This window comes from Macadamia integrifolia, chromosome 1, assembly GCF_013358625.1.
Source record: "Macadamia integrifolia cultivar HAES 741 chromosome 1, SCU_Mint_v3, whole genome shotgun sequence".
In the NCBI taxonomy this organism is placed as follows: domain Eukaryota; kingdom Viridiplantae; phylum Streptophyta; class Magnoliopsida; order Proteales; family Proteaceae; genus Macadamia; species Macadamia integrifolia.
The window spans coordinates 11076336-11096044 of NC_056557.1; the positions used below are offsets into that span (position 1 = coordinate 11076336).

At 38.4% G+C, this 19709-nt stretch overlaps 1 long non-coding RNA gene across 2 annotated transcripts in view; it reads right to left on the bottom strand.

The window, feature by feature from the left end:
* The window catches only part of LOC122076105, a 12539-nt gene extending 2168 nt beyond the window's left edge, over positions 1-10371 (bottom strand). The window contains exons 1-2 of one of the 2 annotated variants that reach the window (XR_006139434.1): positions 10169-10371; positions 1895-2201 (exon numbers count right to left, since the gene is read on the bottom strand). This is a non-coding gene — a long non-coding RNA (uncharacterized LOC122076105). Of the gene's footprint in view, positions 1-1844; positions 2202-10168 lie in introns of those variants that run through there. The other variant, XR_006139431.1, reaches the window with a different exon arrangement.
* Between the last annotated feature and the right edge of the window lie 9338 nt (positions 10372-19709).

Consider the following 19709-nt stretch of genomic DNA (forward strand, 5'->3'; position numbering starts at 1 on the left):
AGTACATTACATCAAATTTTCTTTGCTTCAAATACTATCGTTTCTGAAGTAAGAAAGTCAAATGGCTGAAGGTATCATCCTTAATCAAAATATTGAATTTGAATCCGAAGTTGATTTAAGATGTGAAGACTTGGCGAAAATATTGAATTTAAGATTTCTTGATGTTCACGATGCTTACAACCACAATAGGGTTTTGACGTGCCTTCCTTCTAAATTAAGATAATTCAGTTGCACCATGGCCCTTTGAAAATTCTACCAGCCATTTTTTATCATGAGGAACTTGTTCATTTTGAATTATCATTGAGTGATATGAAACTATCTTAAAATGATATACCTCAAAATAAATAAATAAAATAATGTATGGTAAAATATATTTTTATTTTTTCACTGGTTTTATTATCAAATAATGTAGAGTTATAGTTCAATATCATTTCTTTGTTTGATAGCAGTTTCAAAATTTGAAGGTTCTTTAATGCAGCCTTAATTGAAACTTGGGATCAGGGGAGTCGAAATTACGTTGCCTCTATGACAAGGAGTTGATTAATTGAACAAGAAAAAGAGACTCGAACTTGCAAGGTTAGAGACTCTTGTGGAGTTCCAATTCTCTAGGGAGCAACCTTATTTACTTCACTAAATCTGATTCTCTAGTGCCATCAATGGGTTACATTTATTGGTGGAAGATAAAACAAGTGAATTAATATGGATCCATATGGATCAATGGGATTCGGAAACTAATAGTTTAATAAAAAGAATACTAGTAACGAAATTAAATCAATCTCTAATATGTCGACTATAATGTCGTCACTGAGAATAGGTGATGGAAAAATGACTACCATAGGATAAAATATTCTAAATTGCTAGAACAGTGAATTATGAATGAAAACCTTGAAATCTTTCAATGATATAGGACATATTTATATACATGAGAATACTATATTAGGAGAAATAAAGGATATTCATCTACCATCTATAGAATATAGACTTGGCATATGTTATGGTTTTCCAATGGTAGGATATTATTTCCTACCATAACTATGGTGAGAGTATATGGTAGATAGTTGTGTGTATTCACACCTACCATATGTGTGGAGAGACAAGATATGCAGCCTAACTGTATCTTCTATTACAGCCACCTCACTTACCATGAATATGAGAGTGAGATATGGTAGATGGCTGTATCAAAGGGATATAGGATATCTTGATTACAGCCACCTCACTTGTTGTATATATGCAGGTTGAGATATGGTAGATAGTTGTATCAATGGAGTACAGAATATGCGGTTTCCTCTTCGGGAAGGCCGATCCATATTGGCTGATATAAATAACAATTATTTGTTTTTCATCAACATTTGTTCTACTAGAGACAACTCTAGAGAAAGTTTGCACACCCTCACCGATCTCCCAAACCCCCTGGTATTTGCCGTATTCTTGGTAGAGATACCTCATCGATATCCCAAGTGGGTCCAGTACTTGCCGTATTCTTGGGTGTCACAACTTCCTCCCTTTCAACACAACGTCCCCGCTATGGCCCCACACGCTTTCTGGGTCTGCTCTGATACCTTTTGTAATGCCCCGGCCCCATTAACCTTGCACAATATTTTCATTTTTGGCCTGTGGGCTTCAAAGCTTTAAAATGCGTTGTGCCATGTTAAGGAGGCTAGAGGTTATTAACTAGCCCAATTTTCTCTCCTTAGGTGATGTGAGACTAAAGTTTGCACCCCCTCACAGATCTCCCAAACGGGTCCGGTACTTGTCGTATTCTTGGGTGTCAATCTTTGTTTGTGTGCATGTGTGATATATATATATATATAAAGAGAGAGAGAGAGAGAGAGAGAACAATGGCATTTAAGGAAATCACGATGATTTTTATTCGTTTTTTATCTCTTTTTCTTACCACATCATAGGGAGCAAGCTTTACCATGGAAGCTGCCATAAGACAGTAGAATATCGTCACAAGCACAACTGAACCTACACACCAATTCATTGCCATAGTTGACACGGCATCCTATCCAATATACCTCAGATTCCATTGAAAACACCCAGGATTCTGAATGGGAAGAACCCACCAACGTACTTTGGATCCAATTGCCATGTATAATTCCTCCAATCACCTTTCCAGAACCCAACCACTATCATGAATTCAATGAACGGTATCTGGATCATTGTCAGCATGTTTTTTTTATTTTGAGTTCTCCTTTGTACTGAAAAAAAAGAGGAGCAACGATGAAAGAGACGAAGGAATGAAACTGAAAATGTATACTACAGCAAAAAAATGAAACATGGGTTCTGACAAAATAGGGGAAAAGCCCAAATCCCAGCAAGAAAAAATCGACTAACCCCAGTCCCCCCTTTTTCTTTTCATAGGCAATAGTTTTGGGGAAACCAAGCCCGGAAACAATATCAAACTAACAGAACTAGAGCTCTCTAAAACAGAGCATGGCTATACAAAGAGTAAGCCGAGGCAGAAAAATAAAAGAGAAAATTACATTTCCCTCTCTTGTATGTTTCAAGTATTACACTTAGACCCCCTATGAAGTTTGAAATTACAACCACGCCCAATGCTGTTAACTCTATTAGAAATTTATGTTAAATGACTAATTTGCCCCCCTTCCCCTTTCTTTAGAAAACACTCTCTTGAGAGCCGATCGACGGTTCATCATGTGAATCTGTGAAGTTCGAGTAGTATGTGAGTTGATTTTAAAAAACTCGTTTTTTAGATTTTCTTTTTCCTGATTCCGTCTTTTTTTCTATTTTTGAGTGATGGGCTTGTTGTTGAGATTTTTTTTATCCTCTGTTGCAGGTGAAGATTTCACCTCAAATCATGTTCACAGAAGGCCTAGATAGTAATGCCATAAGATGGATTAGAGAGGTAAGCCTGAGGTGTTCTGTTTTTGCTTGGGTTGGAGAGTGGGGGACGGTGAAGGGAATTCTAGTTTGTTCTACTGGTTTTTGGAGTAGTAGTTACTAAGTGCAAGTTGAATTTAGGGTGCTGGCGCGAAGCGGAGGGAAGTTCCGTTTACCATTCCCAATCAGAGGTCTCGATTCGATCCTGCTGTCAACAACAGGAGGAACGGAGGCCGGGGCTTTGGTCTGCGTCCCCCGTCGAAGTTCAGCAGCGGACATTTACCGTCGGGAGTAATTCTGTCAAGAGCTATACCTGGTGATGCAGATGATAGCGGCTCAGGGTCTGAAATGGATGAAACCACAGATACAGAAGAAGAAATTTCTTTTATTCTATATAGTTTGCAACCAATTCTGTTATAGTCGGAGGAAGAACTTGTCGGCAAAGCGAACTTCAGAGCTTGTGAGTGAGGTAGCTGCACCAAAACCTAAAAAAACATATGGAAAAATGAAGGTGCAAAGGTACTAATACTAACCCATTATATGTTCTCACTGTGTCATTATTCTATAACGAGGAGTGGTTTGGAGACCCTTTACCATCAAACTAAGATTTGCCCACTATGCAGTACGCAAAAACCCACCTTCTGGCTGCAGTTTATGGCCTTTCAAATTTGTGATCAACACTTTCTTCTGGATGGGAAGCACTTAGGAATGTTCGTGTGGTTCGACTAGTATGTGAGTTAATTCTAAAATTCTCGTTCGTGTGGTTCACCTTCGATTTTAAAAGTTCATAATCCATGGAGGAATGAAGACGAAGAGCTCAGAAACCATCGTTCTTCTCAAGGAAAAGACAGTAATAAGTTGGGGTATTTTGGCGTTTATGGGAAAAGTTTAATACAATTAACGGTGCCTCACTCAAGGTCAGGGTACGGTTGATAGAATCTAGAACTTACAAGTGAGGGGAGTGTAATTTCAAACTTCGTAAGGGAGGATTATATGATACTTGAAACATACAGGGAAAGGGAGTGTAATTTCCTCAAAATAAAATTATACCAATCGCAGTACTCAAATAGGCAGTGAAACTCCCCGCAACCACAACACTAGAAAATAGGTACTCCCTCACAAATTCGTACCCATGAAGAATGCAAGCAAATTCACTTGTAAATTATCAAAGACACAAGAAAAAGGAAACCAAAACAAAGAAAATTAAAACACCAGCTTTGGTGTTTCATCCATCGCTCGACCGTAGGTTTTATACCTCGAGAACTACGACCCTAACTGCTCCATTTGTGTGTGTGTGTGCACTCTGAATCCTCTCCCCTCTATCTGTGCTTGTGTTTTGTGTGGCTTTAGAATCAAGGAATGAGAGAGATGACAGGCAGTTGGGAACAAAGAAATGTCGTAAGGTCGGATGGGACACATAAAAAGGGGTAGAGGAGATGGCATCATTCTCATACATGTACACTAAGGAGAACATGAGTAATGAAGGGTTCGAGCTTACAGTTTAGGCCTTAATTGGTAAGCATAAAAGTTTTAAATGGAGGAGGGAGGCATGGACGAACGACATCGACGGGGCAAGGTGAGGGGTTGCAGAGGTGGGCATGGTTTGTTACATTCCGTGGAGAAAGAAGAAGTAAGATGTGGATCCCACTTCATTTAAGTAAATAGAATAAATAATTTAGGAGATTAAAAAAAAAAATTTGAAAAATTGGAATGAATCCTTGGGAGGAAAGGGAAATTAGGTACTTTGAAATATCAGGGAAAAGCAGAGGTACGAGTTTGCTTTTTGGGTGAATCAAATGTGAAAGTTAGGTAGGGGAGTTTGACTGAATGTAGGGTAAGTATAGGGGTGTGATAAAACTTGACAAAACAAGTATATATCTAGATTCCAAGTCTTTCGAATTACATTATAGGTTGGTTGTTCAATCATTTTCTTTATTCTTTTTGTATAATTACTTATCTAGATTAGTAGCAAAAAAAAAAAAAACTAGCAAGGTGAAATGACCTACAAATTAGTAAAATTTGATGATTCTCATTATGCACTTGGATGGGCTCGTGTTTCATTTATTACAAATAAACCCATGCCCAGCTAACACCATGCGTGAGGTGCTAGTTTTGAAATTGAATGTACTGTTTTACCTTATGATGTCTTTACTTAAAATATCCTAAGTCAATGACCATTTTTCCTTCATTACACCTTGAACCCTAAAATCCCAAACTTGGTCTTGAATCCTAGTTGCTGCCCCCTTCAACTTTGTCGTCTCTGTTCACGGTGGCCAATGATTTTGATCTCAACAAGCACATTAATTTGAAATTAATTGTTTTTCTTAATGGAGCAGTGATGGAGTAGACTAATTCAAACTTCATTCTGTTCTGGAATTGCAGGGGTTTTCAATGGAGCAGCGATGGTATATCTGAGCTATATTCGATATGATGTCGAATCAATGATGGCGAAAAATGTCAGGAATCCTACAAAATACATCCCAATTGGTGTTTCGGGTTCAGTTGTGCTTGTGACAATTCTCTACTGTCTTATGGCTGCTTCCATGGCGAAGCTTGTTCCTTACATGCGGTAAGAAACAAAGATAATATAATTTCCCAAGAAAACTCCTTTCTTTCCTTTTGAATCCAATCTTTTTTTAATCTCCCTAGCGATTTCCGAAAACCCCATTGGTTGCTTTCACCCTCTGTCCGTCTCTCTTATGCAAAGAGAAAGAGGAATAAACAAATAAGAGAACTAAGAGACCTTTTTCCTTTCAAAATTTAGGCTATTTTAAGTATTTGATATTTGAAAGTTAAAAAGGAAAAATTCCTGGGAAGCTCTAGAGTAGGATGAGAACAAAAAGGAGGACAACACCAACCAAACCCAGAATTGAAGATTCAGGGCGGTAGTGGAACTGGAAGTGGGACCATAATGTTCTCTATTTTGTGATAAATTGATGGTGGTGACTTTATATTCTAGGCTTGCAGATTAATACAAATGCATCGTTCAAAGGATCAAAAGAGGGATGGGGATGGGCTTCGAATGTGATTGGTGTCAAAGCCAGTTTTGGGATTCTAACATCACTGTTGGTATCTATGTTGGGCCAAACTCGTTATCTCTGCGTCATTGGACCTAGCTGTTTCGGCATCCAATGATGCAAAGATAACGAGCTTGGCCTAACATAGATACAAACAGCGACTTCAGTATCTCAAAGCTTGCTACGTCACTGATCACGCTCCAAGCACATCCCTATCTCTCTTTTGACCTCGGAACGGCGCCTCTATAATAATCTGCAAGCCCACAAAATAAAGTTAACCAATTTATAGCAAAACAGAGAACATTATGGTCCCTTCTTGCAGTTCCACTACCGCTTTGAATCTTCAATTCTGGGTTTGGTTGGTCTTCTCCTCCTTTTTGTTCTCATCTTATTCTAAAGCTTCCCATGATTTTTTTTCCTTTTTAACTTTCAAAGATCAAATACATAAAATAGCCTAAATTTTGAAAGGAAAATGTCTCTTAGTTCTCTTATCCCTTTATTCCTCTTTCTCTTTGGATAAAGGAGACGGACAGAGGGAGAGAACCACCTATGGGGTTTCCAGAAATTTCTAGGAAGATAAAGAAAAAAGAATGGATTCAAGAGAAAGGAAAGAATTTTTCATGGGAAATTATATTATCTTTCTTTCTTATCGCATCATAAGGAACAAGCTTTGCCATGGAAGCATCCATGAGACAGTAGAGAATCATCATGAGCACTACTGAACCAAAAACAACAATTAGGATGTCTTTTGTAGGATACCTGACCTCTTCCGCCATCGTTGACACATCATCATATCCTATATAGCTCAAATATACCATCGTTGATCCATTAAAACCTCCCTGCAATTCCAGAACAGAACCATGTTTAAATTAGTCTGCTCCATCGCTACTCCATTAAGACAAACAATTAGGTTTAGATTAGTCTGCTTGTTGAGATTAAACTCACCAGCTGCCTGAACAGAGATGGCAAAGCTGAAGGTGGCAGCGGTTAGTGTTCAAGACCAAGTTTGGGATTTTAGGTTTGAAGACGTAATAAGGGTAAAATGGTCATTGACTTAGGATGTTTTAGGTAAATATATCATAAAGGTAAAATAGTCTGTTCAATTTCAAAACTAACACCTCACTCACGGTTTTATCTGGGCATAGATTTATCTGTAATAAATGAAACGTGATGGGGGTGGATGTAATAAGGGCAAAAGGCAGGGGAGGTGGATGTAAATTTCCTTTTAAATACAAAGAAGACGTTTAATTGTATTAACACTTCTATTATTCAATTGGCATCAAATTAAATCAAAACTTAATTTGAAAAGGCATGATGCTTCAAATTTAAGGTTCAAGATATACCTGATTAGGAATTGATCTTAATGTACTAATACCCTCAATACTCAAAGTAAAAGAGAAAGAAAGGAAATATGATAGAAAACAACATACCATGCAATCTGGTAAATCATTGATCCGATGGAAACATTCTTTTATCATGTTTTTTGTGTCTAGGGTTTTGTTTATGATGTGGCATTTTCTTCCACCTTGTTCTTCTCCTAAACAATGGATTTTGCATTCTTGGAACTTCGTGAAGTAAAATGTAATTACTTCAATAATGATAGTGATAATATTAGCAACAAGAACAATAACGGTAATTATAAATACAAACAACTAAGTCAATGAAAGTAAAAGGATAATCTAAATCATTGATAGTGAAAACTTAGTAGTTTCAAACACATTGCAAATTAAGATATTTGTTAGACTGGTACCAAAGGATTAATGCTTATACATGTTCAATTTGTCCAACATTAAAAAGTTATACCACACGATATATATCCTTTTTTCTTTTTGTAAGTCAAAAGAGTAATCCATGATATGGATCATAGCCCCTAAGTTAAGCCTCCATTCAACAAGCAAGCAATGCTTCCATAGAACTAATGAGCGATAATGGGGTGTGCCAACTGGACCCCACAACCAGTTGACTCAAGTAGTGATGGGAAAAGGGTTTCCTTCCACTAGGCTACAAACCCTGTTGGCACACGATGTAAATCCCACATTCAATAAAAATTAAAGATTGATTCATACTCTTACTAACAAAAAAAAAAATAATTCTAGCAAAGGAAATAAGAAGATTGGCGCAATTGCTATTAATATAACAGCAATCCTAAAAAGAATTGTGAGTTAGTCTTCACTGATAGACTGCAAAATCGAATGTCTAGATTTTTTAAGGTTCTAATATTCATGTGAACTTCAAGATTCAATAGGAAAGAAAATAGAAGGGACTTATGAAGCCCATAAAAAGGATAAATGTTTTCATCTTAGTGTTTCCATGCATTTAGGAGAAAGTTGAAGATGCTAGGAAGAGGGACCATAACTTGGAATCCATGTCGAATCGGTCTCTGCCAATTTTGATTCCAACCAAATGGTCCCAAAAACCTAAGAATCTGCCCCTCTGATGTAAAATCCCAACAACTCTGGTCCAAAACCCCTAGAATCTTCCTCTTTGGAACATTTTGAATAGGGATCAGTCATGGTGGATTTCGATCCAAATTGTCCAATTTGACCGATCTGATTCTAGTTATTGAAACAATGCTTAACACACCCATTAGTAATAGTTAGAGTAATGAGGCCAAAATTTATATAAATAAGAAAACCTTTTACCCATGATGCTGTAAACTGAAACAAAATAGCTTGCACCCAAAAAGATAAACAAAAAAACAAAAACGAATGCATAGAAGAACTAGAACATAAACAAAGAGAAATTTCACATACAACTTAACTTTTATTTTCTTCCAGTTTCACATCAAATATATGTTAAAAAAAAAAAAAAAAAAAAAAAAAAAAAAAAAAACCTTACTAGCTGGTCATTTAAAAAAAGATAATGAAAAAAAATAATAATAATAACCACCTAGTTTCCATAGCAAGATGTTGATCATTAGATAAAGAATCTCCATCCCCCTCCTTTTAAGACTAAATATGGGAGGATCATTACATGTACTCACAATTTAAAATATTGGATTAGTCGATTAAGATCAGAAGTGATCATGATTGATCTTGATTTTGGTCAATTCAACTCGGTTGATTCATGCTAAGAAGAGTTTTCCAATTCTAGGGTTCTTGGGACCGATTCTAGCCGATTCTGATCAGATCCAGATTGGATCAAAACAAGCGTGACTAATTCTATCCTTGTCGATTCCGATTCAGGATGGATCAAATCAAAATTGATCAGGATCGATTCCAACAACCTTAGAATCAACCCCTTAGATCTTGAGCCCATCAAATCCTTTTAAAAAATCGATAGAATATGTAGCTCTAGAACTTCCAGAATTGGGATCAGCCACAATAGATTCTGATCCAAATCAGCCTATTTGACCTATCCAGTTCCAATTATTGAAACAAAGCTTAACATAACTATTAGTAATGTTTAGAGTAAAGACAGAAATTTATACACATAATAAAATCTTCTACCCATGATATAAACAAAAACAACAAATAGCAAATGCGTAGAAGATTTAGGACCTAGACGAAGAAAATTTTGACATATAACCTTTTATTTTCTTCCAGGTTTCCATCAAATATATGCAAATATAAAAAAAATAAATAAATAAATAAATAAAAAATAGAAGCAACTAGATGATCATTTATGAAAGGAGAAAAGAAAATATTAACCTAATTTCTATAGCAAGATAATAATCCATGGTTCAAGATTCCACTCCTCCTTTTAAGATTCATTATGGGGAGCATCATTACATGTACTAATGGTTTAAACATTTGGGAATCAAATCAATGAATCTGTCCATTTAGTTTGGAAGCGATTAAGGAATCGGATCAATGAATCTATCGATTCAGATTGGAAGCGACCTTGATCGATCCCAATAATAATACTAGCCTAATCGACATAGTTGATTCATGCCAAGAAACCCTAGAATCGCAGAGTTTTTAGACCTGAGTTCTCGATTCTAGGGTTCCTGAGATAGATTCTGATTTGATCCAGATTGGATCGAAATTGGCATGGATTTGACCCCCAATTCCATGATTTGAGATGCTACAGGTATGGATCATATATGTACTAAGACCAATTTGATGTGAATAATATTCTCAAAATAGAAACCAAAGTAACACAATTGAAAATAAATCCATTAGAATGTAAAGAAATGGATAGTAAAATCCAAATTGGATGTAAATCATGCTTGAAAAGTGAAAAATCTCACAACCAAGAATGAAAAGTTAGTGAAAACAAACAAATTTATTAGAAGATATAAAGGGTACAAGCAAACAATTACAAAAATCTGAAAATAATGAGTTTAAAGATAAGAGAGGCCTTACTTCCATTCTCGCATGTTTGGCCCAGATCTATGATTTAGGTTGCAAAAAGAGAACTATAGCCTACAACAAACTATTTTAAGAAAAAAATCCTTCTTTGAAATGAATTCAAGCAAGGATACATGTTCTTCTCTATGGTAAAATAGAATCTTTCAATGGATGCTTTGAAAGAGAAAAGGATTTGGAGGTGCTAATTAGGGTTTTGGCCAAAGAAGAATATGGATAATAGAAGGAAGAGAAATGATCGAAATTTATAAGCGAAAGAAGTTTCTGGAATCAACAAACGTATTACATGCATTTACTGAAATGCCCTCGTAGTATAATATAACTTGACACCCTAACAAAGAAGTTTCTAGAATCAAAAGATGTATCACATGCATTTACCAAAATATCCATGTAGTAAACTATCACTTGACACCCTAACCATTTAGCGAATATCTATCGGTATTAATGGCCACTAAGACTAGCCCGATTTACTAACCCAAATCCAAACTTTACTAATTTGGTCATTCTTGTAAGAGAAATTGGAGTCCATTTTTTTTCCCCCCTTATTGAGAGAAAGATTTACGGAAATATTATTTACAAAATAATGAAAAATTAAAAACATATTCAAAGTAATGTGACTATCCAAAAACAAATGAAAATAATGTACTATTAATTAGGGAGAGGGTTCTTTGAGCAAGCAGGGTACTCTACACCCTCTCACAATGATATTTTTAATCATTCTTTTTTATTTAAAAAAATATTAATATAATAATCCCTTATGATAGTGTTACACCCATGCTCGAACCTAAACTACTTTTCATGGTAACAAATGATGCACCAGAGTTACAGAGTACTATTGACCTCCGAATAATAGCAATCTACTGTCGGGAAGGGAAGGATGATCCTTCATGTCATTGTAAGTCGTGCTAGAAAAATGGAAAGGATTCAAACCTCCCATGAAGCTCGAGTAACCTTGCTTACATTAAAGATCTCTTCCTTCTTTCAACATTATAGACAAGCCTAGATAGAGGGTGTTGACCTCTCACAAAAGTTTCCAGACTTGTGGTGCCAAGACTAAGATAAAACCTAGTCAAAGGGGAACCTTTGGGTCAACCACTTGATACAACTGGCTAGACAAAACCATCCACTGGATACATCACCCGGAGACACTTAAATTGCTCCAAAAGGGGTTAATGGTGTGTGGGACCCACAACTACATACTCGTATGCCTTGAAGCCCCTCCATTATGCATCCACACTTACAAAGTGAAGGATTAATAGACCCCATGGAGGTGGACCTACACCGTCAACCAATGAATTAACCTAGTTTGGCAAAACCCATTAATTAGCCAAACATGCTTTAGTCATTAAATGAGCCTATTTAATGCCGAACCATCTCTCATTTGCTCATTTCTCAAGTGAAGGAGGAAATAGAAGAAGGAGGGAGAAGTGAAAGGTGGAGTAGCACAAGTGCTCCCCTTGTGAGGTTCACTCACCCGAACCACAAGGTAAGCCTCGTTACCTCTCTTGTTCATTTTCTCTCCCCACTCTACAAGTTAGGTGACTTAGGTTTAGGGGGAGATTCCCTACCTTATACACCCAAATGGGAGCTTAGAGGATGATAGACTCATGCCTACATGCCTCAACCTAGGTTCCCTTAGATTTTAAGCATGAGAGCCATGAGGTCGAAAACTTTATATGGAGAAGAACCCCAAAGTGAGCCAAGGGTGGGTGATGGTCGGATCACCCAACATAAAACTCAATATTTTGTGACCTTATAGGAAGAGAAGGACCCCATGTGTGATGGATCACATCTGGACAAGCTAAAACAAGGAAAACCCCCAAATCTAGGCCAATTAGTTGATCAAAAACATCCACCGGTTGCATCAACCAGTTGGATGTTTCACAAGTTTTGGGCTCTCAGACTGGTCCACCGATCAACACCAACCGGTCAAGGACCATCTGCTGGTTCCAGGTTATAGTAATTGTAACCTATGATTGGGTGATTGTTTGGGGCTTTAGTAGGGATTTATTAGGGGTATTTAGGGAGCATTGATGTGATTATTACGCCTATATTGGACAAGCAAAAGTAAAACCAAGCGGAGTGAATATGTGGATTGGCGGGACTTGTTAGTTTGCAACGATTCGCGATCAATAGGTGAGTGGGTACATGTGTTGTGATATTTTGATTATGTACATGTTGAGATGTGGATATGATGGTGAGGGCCGAAGAGGGATTCTGGTACCATGTGCCGTAGGTGCATACATACTATTGTTATTGTGATTGCATACATGTAGGCACCATTTGATAACGTTTTTGTTGTTTCTGTGTCTAGATACAGTAGAAACAGTCTTTCAAGTTTTCAGAAACAAAAACGGATTTTTGGGTGTTTGATAAACCTATTTTTTGAAATGTTTTTTGCAGACATAATGCCACTAAAAAATCCAATAGTATCATCGGATGCCCAAAAGGGAGAGAGTGTTCAGTTACCTCTTTTTAGGTTTAAATAGTTGAGAGATTTATCAGATGCAACAACCTTTTTTTCTTCTTAAATTCGTTTCTAGAAACAACGAAACAAGTTGGACTTGTTTCTAGAATTGTAAATAGGCATAAATTTTGATTTATGTTTCTAGAAACAGGTGAAACGGAACAGCTTTATCAAATGCTTTTTAGGCTGTTTCTCCATTTCTGGGAATAAGAAAATGTAAAAATGGCAGAAACGGAACATTGTCAAACGATGCCATAGAGTATGCATGGGTAGGATCACAACCTTGGTACTACAATCCCTTGCCAATATAGGAATAGGTATTGGAGAATCCCAGCAGGTAGGTTCGAGGTTCATTTCAGAATACGAAGTCTATTGTACGATGTGTGGTTTACATGGGCACTACATAGCATGGTTGTAGGTGCGTCAACAGTGACTAGTGCAATTTGGGGGGATTATTACTAGGGACTTACCGGGTACTAAAGTATACATATAGGGACTGGTATGCTTGTAACTCGCAATTAGCTTGTATCTTCAAGGGACCAAAGTATAAAAGAAGAGAATACTAAAGTATACATGTAGGGACCAGTATGCTCCTCACTCGTAATTAGCTTGTATCGTCGAGGGACCAATGTACAGAAGAAGAGGATACCACCTATGTTGCATGGGACTAAAACTAAATCTATCAAACTTAGTATGATTGTCTAGGTGTAGTATATTGTAAACAGAAAAATGTTGCATCATTGGACTTGTTTGAGAAAATCTTAGCATCATTATTGTTTGTGTATGCCTATATGACCCACCCTTCATTGGGCTTCTAAAGCTCATCCCATGGTGTTTCGCCTTTTTAAATCGTGATACAAGTATTCAGGCATCCGAGCAGGGTGAGGCACTAGCTAGCATAGTCGAGGAGTCTTGGACTCAAAAGTACATGGAGTATGATCAGAATTACAGCTGCGAGGGTCGTACCTTTGGGCATCTATTGGGATGATTGTAGTCATCTTGGATACTTTTTTATCCTTTTTGTGTAGCTACAACTTTATTTTGACACTATACTTATTCGGTGGTGATCTCCGAAAATGTCTGTAACTAAATATGGTAATATTTAAACAGTTCATCAGCCTATAATTACAGTATGGCTTATTAAGTATTATGATTTGGTTAGATTACCTTGTTAGTTATGAGTTGTTAAAGTACTGCATTCGAGATCCTGGAGGATTGGGTGGCCACCAAATGGTGTCTAGGTCACACGGCCAAGGCTTTCATATGTGGGGTGTGACAGAGCGATATCAGAGCATGATGCTCTACTTTAACCTACAACAATACAAGATATTAGGAAGGTTGTGGTTAGAGTAAAATAAAAATCTTAAAGAAAATCATAATCTTTAGTTCACACATTGGAGACTAGCTTAGGTGTCAATGCCGTGCACGACATAACTAACAAATTGTAACCTTACACTCAAGGATAATTGAAACATAAAATTGAAGTTTTATTAAAAATAACATAACCGATTACAAGATAAGGAAGTATCCAAACATCAAAAGAGTTCCATCAAGATAACAAAATTAGGTTCATAGAACCTTAGTACTGGACATCCAGGAATAACACAAAAGACAAGTAAACATAACAATTTAGAGAGCAAAAGAACAATGAAACAACATGCAGGTCATTGGGGATCAATGAAATCCTGAAGAAGGTGGACCACCCCTACATCTCCCTCTCCACAGATGAGACCCGACCCTCAAGAGTGCTCAATCGAGTGTTCATACCTAAGAAATCCTTCTCCATGCAATCCATCAAGTCACCCATGGTGGGCTCACGAGATGGGCTAGCTGAATAGAAGCTCTTGCATGTGGAGCAGTGAAAGGGGGTGGTGGTGGTGGATCTTGGTTCTGTGAGAGCTGAATGTCATCTTGCTCCTGGATTTGAGGCTGTGCACCCATAAGCTGGTGAACCATTGGCTAATATACCTCTCCAAAGTCAGTATTACGGTCAACCCCTTCCTCATCCTGTGGCCTCTCCAACTCTACATCATTGCCCGCACTTGGGGCAATCTTCATCTTTTGGAGAGTCATATGATCTATCAGGTAGACCTTAGACCCGTTTGTGGCCTCATTGGTGAGATTCACATCAACGTCACCGAAGACCATAGTGAGAATGGTTACATAAAAGAGATTACCCTCCATAGGGTGATCCGCCTGATACACCATATATTGCATCATCAGGTAGGGCATGCAGATCTGCCTCCCCAAGTATAGGCATAAGGTGACAAAGGCCTAGAGAAGGGAGACCTTGTCATGATGCTCCGTCGTTGGCACCATATTAAATTATACTATCCTACACAATACCTTGGGAGAGGGTAGTAGGTTTTGGAAAGAAGACCACCCCTTATTAGTCCCTGTCAATGCCTGATTCATGAGGAACATCTCTTGATTGTTGAAGAAGCACTATGGGTTTATCCTTGCGGCATAATATAACTTATCCTTTCAGGTAGCCAACATCCCTATAATCTCGAAAAACTCCTCTATAGTGAACAATATGTCCACCCCCTTCATGCGGCTTGCATCCTATAGTCATTATCACCAACATGTTACCCTTCAGATTATAGTAAAAGGCTTTTACAAGCCTGAGGAACCACTTGTTTTGGGGGAGGAGTAGGGGATCCCACCCGAGGGCCAAGAACCTCCTCCTTACCCCAAAGGAGTTCAGCCTTCACGTGACTATGTGCTTCCTAGAATCGATGTTCTTCTCGGAAAATAGAGCCCAATTCTACTCGTCTTCTTCTGAACAAAACCATTTCTGATTGAAGGTTAGAGCCGAAGGCCCTTGAACTTGGGCAGTAGTCCGATAGCGTGTGTTTCTAGTGTGGGCCATATCTTTGAAAATAAAAAAGGGCCCACATAAACATATACACAAAAGGACACTGTAAAAACCTAGTTACAAGAGTTAAACAGAGAAAATCCTAATCCTAGGGTTTAAGATTGAAAATTTTAAACAAAAACCTAAAAAAAGAAGTGAGGCTTACCTCACATGAGTACAGGAGTAAAAAATGCAGGGAAATGCCACGTTAGGTGCTTCAAAAGTGGGGTGAACTCAATAGCAAATCGCCCTTCTAGTTAGGGTAAAAATAGAGTAAGACAAAATAGCTTCGAATGAGTTAAAAAATTGGAATTTTATTGACCGGTTGGCCAATCCTGACCGGACCATCCACTGGTCATTAAAAACCACTATAGAAGGGGACTTGATTTCATCATCTGGTTGACACCAACTAGAGCAGACCATCAACCAGTCACACTAACCAGTTGGGGTCAAAAGCCTATGTTGGAGATGGTACTTTGCCGCATCGAATTTTAACATACATGGATGAATTAGTTCTACTCGTAACCTAAATTTTCTCATTTTGTGACTGAGTGCAGATGAGACACAGGAGGGTAGTAGTACCAATGAGTATTAAGCAGTAGTCATCTTTTGCTGAGAAGGGAAGGATGACCCCACATGCACATGCTACTCATGCTCCAAGTATTGGAAGATTTTCAAACCATAGAAGAGGAGGTCAGTATAAGTCCTCAGACCTTGAAGGGAGTTGCCCGAACCTAGTAGATAATGCACATAGAAAGGGCCCAAATCTCAGTTTTTTTTTTTTTTTTTTTTTTTTGCTAAAAGGTAATTTTATTGAAAGAGAAGAAAGCAAAAACAAACAGAAATACAAGAGGGCAGGTTGATCCCACTAAGCCACTTGCGACCTCCACCTTGGGCATGGCCATCAGCAGAGGGAGCAAGCGAAGGGCTTAGCCGAATCGAAAACGGTGCCTGTCCAACGTATCCGAAGCTAACTCAGTAACAACATGACTCGGGAACTCCACCAAGAATTCGGAAATACAAGATTTGGATGCTTTCCTAGCTAGGAAGTCAGCCACTACATTAGCTTCACGATAAAAGTGTGATCTTCCATTGCACCGACTCCAAGAAGGGCCCAAATCTCAGTTATCACCTAAGGAGACCCCTAATCAGCCAATGGGCTCTATTCCACACATGGTGGACCTAATCAGCCTACATTGGCTGATGGTCACCCTCCAGTGAGGGTACTAACTAGAATGGGATTAGATTGATGTGGGGCTCAGGCCCTTGCACCCATGCACCTCAAATCACTCCTAACAGCTAGTGTAACCTACCATGGGATGGATTAATGCATCAAGACACCCTGAGGTGGTCCCTCTAGTGCCAAATGAAGGATTAAACCAATAATGAATGAAAACTCATTAATTACCCAAACAGCCCTTATGTAACTTAACTTACTATCAATAAATACCTCTTGCTCATTCATTTTATTCCTACCAACTCAAGAGCAAGGGAAGGGAGAAAGGAGAAGAAGAAGGTAGAGAAGAGGGAGGCCATCTATCCATTGAAGGTAAGTTCCTCTCTCTCTCTCTCTCTCTCTCTCTCTCTCTCTCTCTCTCTCTCTCTCTCTCTCTCTCTCCTACCCCTATTCTAAAATTTAGGCTAAATCATGCAAGCCCTAATCAAAATCCCTCCACCCACATATCCAATCTATAAATTGAATAGGGGATTTGGTGTAGGGAACCAAATCTAACTGGTTGGTCACTCACATTGAGTGTGTAGACCTTCCACATAAGGAGCCCCATCTCAAAACCCCAAATTGGACCCAAACCCTAGAATTGTGACCATCACCCAATTTCCCTAAAAGTAATCTTCCCAACCTAACACTATATTGGGGAAATAAAGTTATGCATGTAAGTTGGGGGTTTGGGGTGATCATATGTGGAATTGGTGGCCATGGTATGAAGCCCCAATCGAAATCCCCAAATGTGGGGTAACCTAGACTTCTACAAATTGAATGGGGGATTTGGTGTAAGAAACCAAATCTAGCTGGTTGTTCACTCACATTGAGTGTGTAGACCTTTCACATAAGGAGCCCCATCTCAACACCCCAAATTGGACCCAAACCCTAAAATTGTGACCATCACCCAATTTCCCTAAAAGTAATCCTCTCAACCTAACACTATGTTGGGGAAATGAAGTTATGCACGTAAGTTGGGGGTTTAGGGTGATCATATGTGGAATTGGTGGCCATGATATGAAGCCCCAACCAAAATCCCCAAATGTGGGGTAACCTAGACTTTTAAAATGGGAAATTGAGTAAACCTTGTACTCCTATATCATCTAAATCACTAATTGCACTAACCTAGACTAAGTGAGTTGTATAAATGCCCCCTACTTGTAAACTAAGCCTAGAACCATAAACCCTAGCTTGTAAACAATGCGAAAGAAGGGAAAATGAGAAATTGAATTGGAATAGACCTCCTCTTGAAATCACACAAACACACTTAGACTCTCAAGAGAACCCAAACCACCTGTGGGGAAAATCTGGGCAAAGAACACCCATTTTTGCTTCACCGGATGATGGTCACCGGCTAGTGGACACTAGCCAGTGAGACCCACTGATGACCATCAGCTGGTGAAGCCTATAGACAATTTTGGGACTTTTTGTGCACTCTCGGATTTATCAGTCGGTGAATATCCACCGGTGAACCACCTGACACCTAGTTTTGATCTTCTTTTTTATTGGTCATTTGATTTATAGGAAGGTCTTTTCCAAACTTGTCAGTTGACGTAAAAATCCTATGTCTTATAGGAATAGAACCAGCTAACAGTGGGGTAATGCAGCATAAGACCATCGGTATTACGAACAAGTGGAACTCGAGATGAGTGGGTGTTGTGTATATTTTACGGAGTGTTTATAACATGTGTATTCGTGCATATGATCATAAACCTTTTGCATATTAAAATCTGTTATTGGTGAATTTTGCTTGTGTATAATGATGTGAATTGTGCGTTGTTGATGGGTGGGATGCAGGGTAGCCGAAGGTTGGGTGCCAGCACTGCATACCCACAGTGTGTGTGTGTATGGGATGAAGGGTAGTCGAAGTTTGGGTTCCGGCACTGCATGCCCACAGTGTGTGAGTTGGTTTTGATGAATGGGATATAGCGTAAACAAAGGTTAGGTTCCGACACTGTATGCCCACTATGTGTGTGAGTATGATTATGATGTGATATGTATCATGTTAGATTGCTTCAGGTTAAAAGAAGGGGAAATTACCTAGATCCACTAGATAAGAAAATAAATTACAAGATAAGTAGATTTCAAATTTATTTTACACTGACTAATTTCAACTTTGAAAAATTTACTCAATCTTCAAAATTAGTTATTGCTCGTGCAGTTCAAGAAAAAATAAAAGTAAACTTCTTAAAATACCCCAACCTCAATTCATCAAGACCCAATTTTCGGGTAGAAACGGGGATGGAATCTCCATCAGTTCAAGTCCAGAAGGAGTGGAGCCCCAAGAGTTTCTCCGGTGGTGGTGAAGATACCACCTTGAGCAGCCAGGCCATACCCAGTGGTTTTCCTTCTTATGCATGTAATTCACTATCATTATTGCAAGGTTTATTTGATCCACCGAAGACCTAACTCCATCAACATCAAAGATTCCCCTTTGAGACTCATCGATCCATTAATAATCCATCTCCAAACTACCACATTAACACTGGTGAATTCTCATCGTCGTTGTCATTGTTGTCACTGTCTTGGCCTAAATTCTCACCCTTCCTGAAAACTTCATAGCCAAAGCTGCACCAACCCTCTACTAATCAGTTGCACTTCTCCAACAACACTCCTTTTTGGAATGCGTCTGCAGTTGCCATGAACAATGCTTGGTCAACCTTCTTCCCTTCACCGGAGACAATTTCTCACCCCAACGTTTAAGGTGAAACCCAATTGCAGCAACATCCTCACCACGACAAGGGTAATTATTTATATATAATTTATACGTAATTTTGTTTATAGGTATAAACAATGTTATTCTTTTTTGGCCATCCATCCCACCCATCTCTTGATTATGAAGGAAGGAAGGTGTGGCCTTTGTGGAGAAGGATGGAGAAGAGGCGGAAGAGGAGAGGGGAGGAAGAGGAAGGTCCCACATGTGATTAAAAATGAATTGAATAAAAATAAAGGAATTGAGGTTGGGGTATTTAGGAAGCTTACTTTTATTTTTTTC